Here is a 12831-nt window from a genome sequence, read left to right as displayed (position 1 = left end):
CGAACGCGCACTAACACCATGGACCAGAGCTAACTGAAAGCTATTACTGGAATAAAAATGAAGCCAAGGTTTGGCATCCTTCGCACTCTGATTTAAATTAAATTTACCGTAAATTGTACGTACACCCAGCATCAGTCACGTTAAATTGAACAAACACTTCGTTTAGCAGATTTTCTACGGTCATTCACAATTATAAACTATTCAATAGTTTATTAGAAAATCTGCTCAAGGAAGTGTTTGTAACAATACACATAATAATATAATTTAAGTAGGACACATATATATAATTGCATATATAATTTTATTTACATTTTAGTGGGTTAATGTTGACAGAAATCCATTGGCTATTATTCTCTGAATGTCCACTTTTATTTTCTTTATTGCTTTTTATTTTTGTTTTCATTGTTTTCTTTCGTCAACACTATGAAAATCTCGTGCATTCAAACAGCACGCCTTATAGATGGAAACAAATGAATGCACTGATACTGTCCCTGCTTTCATGACGTAATAAGAAGTGGGCAATTCGCCTCCCTCGCTGTTGAACTGATTGAAAAGAGCGGAGTTCGTGGCAGAAGTCAAACTGGTCTGGGACGCTGAAGAAAGCCACAGGACCACATTCCCATTGAACTGGAGCAGACAGTAGTCGTGAACGACGGAGCCTGGACCGCGCGGTGAAGAGGTGGGTGAACCAATCAGCGAAACATCTATTAGCATGCATGACAAAGGAGATGGTAACTGCGCTGAAACAAGTGCACGGGGGAAAATGTTCTACAATAGATTATGGTTTAGTTAGTTAAAGTCTGTGTTCAATGCCCCGTGCCGTGTGAGGCAGGGTCAAGTGCAGGGTTGGGTAGGTTACTTTCTAAATGTAATCCGTTAGTTACTAGTTGGCTGTCCAACATTTTCATCAGTAAAATAATTTTTGGATTACCCCAAACTCAGTAACATAATCTGATTACGTTACTTTTGGATTACATTCCCCATAAGAGGCATTAGAGGAAGTCCAGGATCCATCAAACGCATTTGGTGTGTCATCATAGTGGTCTCTGACTTGTGGTCAGACTCGCTCAGGTGGAACAAACTTAAACTTGCACCTTTTTTTTTCGATGCTGATTTGAATGTCATTCAGAAAAGCTGTCATAATCTATTTTTTTTTACAGAAACATCCTGTATGAATTTTTTACAAATCCAAAAAGTAATCATCTAGTTTTTCAAAAGTATCTGTAATCTGATTACAATATTTTTACTGGTAAAGTAACTGTGTGTAATCAGTTACACCCAACCCTGGCCAAGTGAAGGATGATGGCCATTGTATCTCACCATAGATGGAATTATGGTCACAAAGGACACCATCATTTGCATAGGCTACATTGTTTTTACTGGGCTGCTGCTATAGTTTATTTTCATCACTTGTCATAAACCTGTCATAATGTCCTCTCATAATGTTGACTGTCATAAAGTCATGTCATAATGTAGGCTGTCATAATGTAGGCTGTCATAAAGTCATGTCATAATGTAGCCTGTCATAAAGTCATATCATAATGTAGCCTGTCATAAAGTTATGTCATAATGTAGGCTGTCATAATGTCATGTCATAAAGTCAAGTCATAATGTAGGCTGTCATAAAGTCATGTCATAATGTAGGCTGTCATAAAGTCATGTCATAATGTTGGCTGTCATAAAGTCATGTCATAAAGTAATGTCATAATGTAGGCTGTCATAAAGTCATGTCATAATGTACGTCTGTGGGGCGCATAAGCAGCTGGCGTCTGTCGGCATAATGTAGTCTGTCATAATGTTTTGTAATAATGTAGGCTGTCATAAAGTCATGTTATAATGTAGTCTGTCATAAAGTAATGTCATAATGTAGGCTGTCATAAAGTCATGTCATAATGTATGCTGTCATAAAGTCATGTCATAATGTCATGTCATAATGTATTCTGTCATAAAGTCATGTCATAATGTAGGCTGTCATAAAGCCATGTCATAAAGTCATGTCATAATGTAGGCTGTCTTAAAGTCATGTCATAAAGTTATGTCATAATGTAGGCTGTTATAAAGTCATAATGTAGGCTGTCATAAAGTCATGTCATAATGTAGGCTGTCATAATGTCATAAGCTAAATTGGGGAAAAAGGAATACGTTTGGTTTTGCTTGTAATGTGTGTGCCGTCACGTTATTTCATTTCAACACAACTGTAGGCTACCTTCCTATTTGCAGAATTTGGCATTTTCTGTCAGAAATACAAACTCGATTAGATATAATTACTGTGTGTGTATGTGTGTGTGTGCATGTGCATGTGTAGGGGGACGTGTGTGTGCATGTTAAAATAATTAGTCTTTGACTGAGAAAGAGAGAGAGAGAGAGAGAACTGATTGTGTTGCAGGTGGAATAGAGAGATCCTGTTAACCTCAGCTCCTTACCAGCAGTGACCGTCAATCACCAGACATCAGTGGACTGTTTTCATTCATTGTTGTTGAAGAGAGAGAGAGGAGAGGGAGGCAGGGAGCTTTACATTACTAGGGCTGGGGGGTGAATTGATGTTTGGGGGTTGGGTGCATTTATGTTTGGGGGTTGGGTGTATTGATGTTAGCTCAGTGATTGGAGCAGATGCTTTGATATGCCTCGGAGACCTAGCTTGCTTCTCATGTAGAGCCTTAAGCCATGGCCATATGGCCTCAATAGTAGGATGAAGACACATGTTCCTTGTTGTTTTTGTTTTTTTATCTTGTCAATTACGTATAGTAATAATAAAATGAGTCATTAACTAGTATAAACGTGTCATATTGTTCCAGAGTCTGTGCATAAAGCCCAGACTGAGTGATATGCAGTCCAGGGAATCTGCTCTTGTGTTTATCATTTCACTAAGCTGTCTACATCAGCACAAGAGCTACTATGTGGCACAGGCCTAGCTCTGCCTGCAGCCAGGGGGTTGAGGTAGGAAGCTATTGACAGGCAAACAGACCAGACAGACAGACAGACAGGCAGGCAGGCAGACAGACAGACAGACAGACAGGCAGGCAGGCAGGCAGGCAGGCAGGCAGGCAGGCAGGCAGGCAGGCAGGCAGGCAGGCAGGCAGGCAGGCAGGCAGGCAGGCAGACATAGCCTCTAAAACACAGGCAGACAGGCAGGCTGACATAGCCTCTAAAACACAGGCAGACAGGCAGGCAGGGTGTGAGACAGATGGTTGAATAGCAGACAGACAGACAGACAGACAGACAGGACAGACGAGACAGACAGACAGACAGACAGACAGACAGACAGACGAAGCCTCTCTAAAACACAGACAGACAGACAGACAGACAGACAGAGCAGGCAGACAGACAGACAGACAGACAGACAGACAGACAGACAGACAGACAGACAGACAGACAGACAGACAGACAGACAGACAGACAGACAGACAGACAGACAGAGCCCTCTCTAAAAGGGCTCCCTTAGCTCTAGCCTGCATGGGGAAACAGGAGAGGCAGCTAATCCTAGCTAAAGCCTGGAACTGGAACTGGACTGGACACAGCCAGCATGCAGTCAACACACAACAGCTGCCCTAGCAGGAAGGAAAGAGAGTCAGGAAAGTTATTGTTTGCACAGGCACCCCCATGGCTCCATACTTGGGATTGGTGGATTGGTTGAATAGTCTGGATTGTTCTGAAGGTGGGGGACCGGCTGGCTGTGTCTGTGTCCCATATGGCAGCCTGTTATAGTGGACTACATTTTATCAGAACTCTATGGGCCCATATTCCCTATATAATGCACTACCCTATGGGTCCCGGTCAAAAGTAGTGCACGATGTCGGGAACAGGGTAACATTTGGGACAAGACTGTATTTATTAAAACGGGTGATTCATCAGAAGTCAATTATAGGAGACTATACTGTAGGATCTATTATAGGAGACTATACTGTAAGATCTATTATAAGAGACTATACTGTAGGATGTGTTATAGGAGACTATTCTGTAGGATCTATTATAGGAGACTATACTGTAGGATCTATTATAGGAGTCTATACTGTAGGATCTTGTCACGTCCTGGCCAGTATATAAAGTTAATTGTTTTGTAGTTTGGTCAGGGCGTGGCAGAGGGTATTTGTTTTATGTGGTTCGGGGTGGTGTGTTTGTTAAAAGGGTGTTTGGTTTAGTATTTCCGGGTTTTGGTTTATGTCTAGGTAGTTCTATGTGGAGTCTAGTGAGTGTATGTCTATGTTTGGTTAATTGGGGTTGGGACTCTCAGTTGAAGGCAGGTGTTGTCTATCTGCCTTTGATTGAGAGTCCCATATATTAGGCTGTGTTTGTGTTTGTGTTTTGTGGGTGATTGTTCTGTGTTGAGCCTATGCTAGCCAGACTGTTTGTAGTTGTTCGTTCGTTCTTTTTGTTTTGTGATTTTGTACGTTCATTTTTTGAAGTTAATAAATTCTCAAGATGAGCATACACGTACCTGCTGCGTATTGGTCCACATTTTCCAACGATGATTTCGTTATATCATCAGAGGACGAAGACAACCATGACAGATCTATTATAGGAGATTATACTGTAGGATCTATTATAGGAGTCTATACTGTAGGATCTATTATAGGAGATTATACTGTAGGATCTATTATAGGAGACTATACTGTAGCTGTCATTGTTGTGTGTGTAGGTGGCAGGGAAGTCAGGCGCAGGAGAAACCAACTTTGTGTAACTGGAGTAGTTTAATATATTAAAACAAACTCCAAAACCAACGTACATAAAATAAACATGGGTGAACATACCCGTCGCACACCTATACAAAATTTACGAACACATAACCATGAACAATCTCCGACAAAGACATGAGGGGAAACAGAGGGTTAAATACACAGCATGTAATTAATGGGATTGGAACCAGGTGTGTAGGAAGACAAGACAAAACCAATGGAAAATGAAAAATGGATCAATGATGGCTAGAAGACCGGTGACGTCGACCGCCGAGCACCATCCGAACAAGGAGGGGCATCGACTTCGGAAGAAGTCGTGACAGTACCCCCCCCGACGCGCGGCTCTAGCTGCGCGTCGACACCGGCCATGCAGGGCGATCCGGATGGAGACGATGGAACTCTCGCAGCAGGGAAGGATCTAACACATCCTCCACCGGAACCCAGCATCTCTCCTCCGGACCGTACCCCTCCCAGTCCACGAGGTACTGAAGGCCCCTCGCCCGACGTCTCGAATCCAGGATGGATTCGAATGGAGTACGCCGGGGCCCCCTCAATGTCCAGAGGGGGTGGAGGAACATCCCGTACCTCTGCCTCCTGGAGCGGGCCAGCCACCACCGGCCTGAGGAGAGACACATGGAACGAGGGGTTAATGCGGTAATGGTGGGGAAGCTTTAACCTATAACATACCTCGTTCACTCTCCTCAGGACTTTAAACGGCCCCACAAACCGCGGACCCAGCTTCCGGCAGGGCAGGCGGAGGGGCAGGTTTCGGGTTGAGAGCCAGACCCTGTCCGCACCGGGGCCTCACTGCGGTGATGGTCTGCGCCAACTTTCTGGCGCCGTACGGCGCGCTGAAGGTGGACGTGAGCGGTGTCCCAGGTTTCCTCCGCGAGCCGGAACCAGTCGTCCACTGTAGGAGCCTCGGTCTGACTCTGATGCCAAGGGGCCAGAACCGGCTGATACCCCAACGTACACTGAAAGGGAGAGAGGTTAGTGGAGGAGTGGCGGAGTGAGTTCTGGGCCATGTCTGCCCAGGGCACGAACGCCGCCCACTCCCCTGGCCGGTCCTGGCAATAAGACCTCAGAAACCTACCCACATCTTGGTTAACTCTCTCCACCTGCCCGTTACTCTCAGGGTGAAAACCTGAGGTAAGGCTGACTGAGACCCCCAGACGTTCCATGAACGCCTTCCAGACCCTTGACATAAACTGGGGGTCCCGATCAGACACTATATCCTCAGGCACCCCGTAGTGCCGGAAGACGTGTGTAAACAGAGCCTCCACAGTCTGTGGCGCCGTAGGGAGACCGGGCAAAGGGAGGAGATGACAGGACTTAGAAAAACGATCCACAACGACCAGGATCGTGGTGTTACCTTGTGAAGGTGGAAGATCGGTTAGGAAATCCACCGACAAGTGCGACCACGGCCGTTGTGGAACGGGTAAGGGTTGTAACTTACCTCTGGGTAGGTGTCTAGGAGCCTTGCACTGGGTGCACACTGAGCAGGAGGAAACATAAACCCTCACGTCCTTAGCTAAAGTGGGCCACCAGTATTTCCCACTAAGACAGCGCATCGTCCGACCGATCCCAGGATGACCAGAGGAGGGTGACGTGTGAGCCCAGTAGATCAATCGGTCGCGGACAGCAGACGGAACGTACAGACGCCCAGCTGGACACTGAGGGGGAACGGGCTCTGCACGTGACGCCCGCTCAATGTCCGCGTCCAGCTCCCACACTACCGGTGCCACCAAACAAGAGGCTGGGATTATGGGAGTAGGATCTATGGACCGCTCCTCTGTGTCATACAGCCGGGACAGTGCATCTGCCGTAACGTTCTGGGAGCCTGGTCTGTAGGAGCGGGTAAACACAAAACGGGTGAAAAACATGGCCCACCTTGCCTGGCGAGGATTCAGTCTCCTCGCCTCCTGGATGTACTCCAGATTGCAGTGGTCAGTCCACATGAGAAAAGGGTGTTTAGCCCCCTCAAGCCAATGTCTCCACACCTTCAAAGCCTTGACAACAGCTCCCGGTCCCCCACATCATAGTTTTGCGCTGCCGGGCTGAGCTTCTTAGAGAAGAAGACACAGGGGCGGAGCTTAGGTGGCTTACCTGAGCGCTGAGAGAGCACAGCTCCTATCCCAGCCTCAGACGCATCCACCTCCACTATGAATTGCAAAGAGGGATCCGGATGAGCCAACACAGGAACCGAGGTAAACAGAGCCTTCAGTTGCCTAAAAGCCTTGTCCGCCCCAGCCGACCACTGCAAGCGCACTGGACCCCCCTTCAGCAGTGAGGTAATGGGAGCAGCTACCTGACCAAAACCCCGGATAAACCTCCGGTAGTAATTGGCAAACCCTAAAAATCGCTGCACCTCCTTCACAGTGGTGGGAGTTGGCCAATTACGCACGGCTGCAATGCGGTCACTTTCCATCTCCACTCCTGACGTGGATAGATGATACCCTAAGAAGGAGACGGACTGTTGAAAGAACAGGCATTTCTCAGCCTTGACATACAGTTCATGCTCCAACAGGCGACCAAGCACTCTGCGTACCAGGGACACATGCTCAGCGCGTGTAGCTGAGTATATCAGAATGTCATCGATATACACCACTACACCCTGCCCGTGCAGGTCCCTGATAATCTCGTCTACAAAAGATTGGAAGACTGATGGAGCATTTTTCAACCCGTACGGCATGACGAGGTACTCATAATGCCCTGAGGTGGTACTAAATGCTGTCTTCCACTCGTCTCCCTCTTGGATACGCACCAGGTTGTACGCACTCCTGAGATCCAGTTTTGTGAAAAAGCACGCCCCGTGCATTAACTCAATCACCGTGGCGATCAGAGGTAGTGGGTAACTGTACCCCACCGTGCTTTTATTGGGACCTCGATAATCAATGCACGGGCGCAGACCTCCATCCTTCTTCTTCACAAAAAAGAAACTAGAGGAGACGGGTGAAGTGGAGGACCAAATGTACCCCTGACGCAGGGATTCGGAGACATATGTCTCCATAGCCAACGTCTCCGCTTGCGACAGGGGATACACGTAACGCCTGGGAAGTGCAGCGTCTACCATGAGATTTATCACACAATCCCCCTGTCGATGGGGTGGTAATTGAGTCGCCTTCTTTTTACAGAAGGCGAGAGCCAAATCGGCATATTCGGGGGAATGTGCACGGTGGAGACCTGGTCTGGACTTTCCACCGTAGTAGCACCAACAGAAACCCCTACACACCTACCTGAGCACTCTCGCGACCACCCCGTGAGAGCCCTCTGTGTGGTTATGAGGTTATGGGGTTATGACACGTTAACCAAGGTAGACCCAGCACCACGGGATACGCAAGAGTGTCAATAAGGAAAATACTAATTATTTCCTTGTGACCCCCCTGCGTCACCATACTCAAAGGAGCTGTGGCCTCCCTGATAAACCCTGATCCTAATGGTCGACTATCTAATGTGTGAATGGGGAAAGGCACATCCACGGGTACAATAGGGATCCCTAAACTATGAGCAAACGCTTGATCAATAAAATTCCCAGTCACGCCTGAATCTACTAGCGCCTTATGCTGGGAACGAGGGCAAAAAAATCAGGAAAAGTGACAGATACAAATATATGGGCAACAGAGGGCTCTGGATGAGAACGGTGCCTACTCACCTGGGGTGGCGCCAGAGCGCCCTGCCTGCTACCTCGATTCCCAGAAGAACTTACCCGGCACCGACCAGCAGTGTGACCTCTGCGGTCACAGATGGTGCACGAGCGGGAACCCCCTCCGGTCTCCCTGTGCACCCTCCCTCCCAGTTCCCTGGGTATAGGAGAGGGGGTGCGGGAGGATGGAACCACTAGACCCCGATCTGGACGTCCGCGAGCAGCCAGCAAGTTGTCCAGCCGGATGGACAGATCCACCAGCTGGTCGAAGGTGAGGGTGGTGTCTCTGCAGGCCAGCTCCCGACGGACGTCCTCACGCAGACTGCAGCGGTAATGGTCGATCAGGGCCCCGTGATTCCATCCTGCACCGGCTGCCAGGGTCCTGAACTCCAGGGCAAAATCCTGGACGCTCCTCGTCTCCTGCCTCAGATGGTAGAGGTGCTCACCCGCCGCTCTGCCCTCGGGTGGGTGGTCAAAGACTGCCGAAAACGGCGGGTGAACTCCTCATAACGGTCCAACGCCACATCTCCTCCTCCACACACAGCGCTGGCCCATTCCAGGGCTCTCCCGGTGAGGCACGAGACGAGGGCGAAACTCTTCTCACAGTCTGATGGAACTGGGTGGACCGTGGCCAGATAAAGGTCTAATTGGAGGAAACTCTGGCAGCCGGCAGTATTTCCGTCGTACCCCTGAGGCATGGATATACGGATTCCACCGGGTTCAGGTTGAGAAGGGGCGCGCAGTATAGACCCCAGTTGGTCTGGTGGAGGCGCTGGAAGAACTCCCTGTCTCTCCCAGCGGTCCATATTCTGGACAACGTGATCCATGGCGGCGCACAGATGGTGAAGCTTCTTCGCTTGCTCCTGGACGTGCTCCTCCACCTCCATGTCCGGGGTATCCTCTCCTGCTGACTTCATAATTTTGGTCGGAGATTCTGTCATTGTTGTGTGTGTAGGTGGCTGGGAAGTCAGGCGCAGGAGAAACCAACTTTGTGTAACTGGAGTAGTTTAATATATTAAAACAAACTCCAAAACCAACGTACATAAAATAAACATGGGTGAACATACCCGTCGCACACCTATACAAAATGTACGAACACATAACCACAAACAATCTCCGACAAAGACATGAGGGGAAACAGAGGGTTAAATACACAGCATGTAATTAATGGGATTGGAACCAGGTGTGTAGGAAGACAAGACAAAACCAATGGAAAATGAAAAATGGATCAATGATGGCTAGAAGACCGGTGACGTCGACCGCCGAGCACCAACCCGAACAAGGAGGGGCATCGAAGTCGTGACAGTAGAATCTATTATAGGATACTTTACTGTAGGATCTATTATAGGAGACTATATATACTGTAGGATCTATTATAGGAGACTATACTGTAGGATCTATTATAGGAGACTATACAGTAGGATCTATTATAGTAGGCTATACTGTAGGATCTATTATAGGAGACTATACTGTAGGATCTATTATAGGAAACTACTGTAGGATCTATTATAGGAGACTATACTGTAGGATCTATTATAGGAGACTATATATACTGTAGGATCTATTATAGGAGACTATACTGTAGGATCTATTACAGGAGACTATACTGTAGGATCTATTATAGGAGATTATACTGTAGCATCTATTATAGGAGACTATATATACTGTAGGATCTATTATAGGAGACTATACTGTAGGATCTATTATAGGAGACTATACAGTAGGATCTATTGTAGTAGGCTATACTGTAGGATCTATTAAAGGAGACTGTAGGATCTATTATAGGAGACTATACTGTAGGATCTGTTATAGGAGACTATACTGTAGGATCTATTATAGGAGATTATACTGTAGGATCTATTATAGGAGACTATACTGTAGAATCTATTATAGGAGACTATACTGTAGGATCTATTATATGAGTCTATACTGTAGGATCTATTAAAGGAGACTGTAGGATCTATTATAGGAGACTATACTGTAGGATCTATTATAGGAGACTATACTGTAGGATCTATTATAGGAGACTATACTGTAGGATCTATTATAGGAGACGATACTGTAGGATCTATTATAGGAGACTATACTGTAGGATCTATTACAGGAGACTATACTGTAGGATCTATTATAGGAGACTATACTGTAGGATCTATTATAGGAGACTATACTGTAGGATCTATTATGGGAGACTATACTGTAGGATCTATTATAGGAGACTGTAGGATCTATTATAGGAGATTATACTGTAGGATCTATTATAGGATACTATATTGTAGGATCTATTATAGGAGACTATACTGTAGGATCTATTATAGGAGACTATACTGTAGGATCTATTAAAGGAGACTATACTGTAGGATCTATTATAGGAGACTATACTGTAGAATCTATTATAGGAGACTATACTGTAGGATCTATTATAGGAGACTATACTGTAGGATCTATTATAGGAGACTATACTGTAGGATCTATTATAGGAGACTATACTATAGGATCTATTATAGGAGACTATACTGTAGGATCTATTATAGGAGACTATACTGTAGGATCTATTATAGGAGACTATACTGTAGGATCTATTATAGGAGACTATACTGTAGGATCTATTACAGGAGACTATACTGTAGGATCTATTATAAGAGACTATACTGTAGGATCTGTTATACGAGACTATACTGTAGGATCTATTATAGGAGACTATACTGTAGGATCTGTTATACGAGACTATACTGTAGGATCTATTATAGGAGACTATACTGTAGGTTCGATTTGGGCATATCTCTTCTAATGATATTGGCTTGGGCGCTTGGCCCCTCCCATCTGGGCCCCTGAACAGCTGCAAATCCCCACATTTCACTCAGTGTCTTGCTTGGAACTGCAAATCCCCTTTATAGGGGATCACCCTTCTGAATATTTTCCACAGTGAGTAAGAGTTTATCCCAAATTGTACCCTATTCCCTATGTAGTGCACTACTTTTGACAGGTCTCCCATAGGGCTCTGATAAAACATTGTGCACTAAATAGGGAATAGGGTGCCATTTGAGACTTAAACCTACTGTTAGTAAGGAGACTTTAATAGATGAGCCGTGGGCACAGATAAGAGGGCTTGAATTAAAAGGCTGGTAGAGTTGAGCAGATCAAATGACTGGATGAACACAAGCATTTCAGGATATTGTAGTACCTAGACTGCATCTACACATGTTGCCTGTTATTGTATGTTGTATTCTCTGTTGATTATCACCTGCCAATAAAAAACATGATGAGATCAGAATCAGATTCACAGAGTTTAGGTCTCCGGGGTGAAGTTTCCCCTAGGTACAGATCTAGGATCAGCTTCCATTCCTCTAATTTTAACCTTAACCATTAGTGGGGAAAAAGATCAGGGCCTAGGGGCAGTTTCACCCTACAAGCGTGGTCCAGAGTCAGCAAAGGTAACGGAGTTGAAAATAAAGTATGTTATGAGGCTCCAAACGGGAATAATCGTAGACTGTCAATGGCAATTGGCTCTTTAGCATTTGATTTCAATGCCGAAAAGGTTCAGCATTAGCTGACCTATAAATGAATGGGAAGGGGAAAGGGAGTACCTAATCAAATGTGCACTGTCTGAACACAGAGATCCTATTCAGGAACAGTGAAAGGACACTAGGCGCTCGGCGTGGGCCTGGCGCCCAGGACAGTGAAAGGACACTAGGCTGCTCCAGGAACAGTGAAAGGACACTAGGCTGCTCCAGGAACAGTGAAAGGACACTCGGCTACTCTGGGAACAGTGAAAGAACACTAGGCAGCTCCAGGAACAGTGAAAGGACACTCGGCTGCTCTGGGAACAGTGAAAGGACACTAGGCAGCTCCAGGAACAGTGAAAGGACACTAGGCAGCTCCAGGAACAGTGAAAGGACACTAGGCAGCTCCAGGAACAGTGAAAGGACACTAGGCTGCTCTGGGAACAGTGAAAGGACACTAGGCTGCTCCAGGAACAGTGAAAGGACACTAGGCTGCTCTGGGAACAGTGAAAGTACACTAGGCAGCTCCAGGAACAGTGAAAGGACACTAGGCTGCTCCAGGAACAGTGAAAGGACACTAGGCTGCTCTGGGAACAGTGAAAGGACACTAGGCAGCTCCAGGAACAGTGAAAGGACACTAGGCTGCTCCAGGAACAGTGAAAGGACACTAGGCTGCTCCAGGAACAGTGAATAGACAATAGACTTCTCCAGGAACAGTGAAAGGACACTAGGCAGCTCCAGGAACAGTGAAAGGACACTAGGCAGCTCCAGGAACAGTGAAAATACACTAGGCAGCTCCAGGAACAGTGAAAGGACACTCGGCTGCTCTGGGAACAGTGAAAGGACACTCGGCTGCTCTGGGAACATTGATAGGACACGGCTACTCTGGGAACAGTGAAAGGACACTAGGCTGCTCCAGGAACAGTGAAAGGACACTAGGCTGCTCCAGGAACAGTGAATAGACAATAGACTTCTCCAGGAACAGTGAAAGGACACTAGGCAGCTCCAGGAACAG

General features: G+C 46.4%; 1 protein-coding gene across 1 annotated transcript in view; it reads left to right on the top strand.

The window, feature by feature from the left end:
- Positions 1-528: 528 nt before the first annotated feature.
- The window catches only part of pdlim5a (PDZ and LIM domain 5a), a 146811-nt gene continuing 134508 nt past the window's right edge, over positions 529-12831 (top strand). Inside the window, exon 1 of the mRNA XM_014172468.3 lies at positions 529-679. The gene's annotated coding sequence lies outside the window, so the exon portion shown is untranslated. The remainder of the gene's footprint in view (positions 680-12831) is intronic.

Source organism: Salmo salar, chromosome 24 (genome assembly GCF_965601325.2).
Source record: "Salmo salar chromosome 24, fSalSal1, whole genome shotgun sequence".
Taxonomy (NCBI): Eukaryota; Metazoa; Chordata; class Actinopteri; order Salmoniformes; family Salmonidae; genus Salmo; species Salmo salar.
This window is presented reverse-complemented; position numbering and strand designations above follow the sequence as displayed.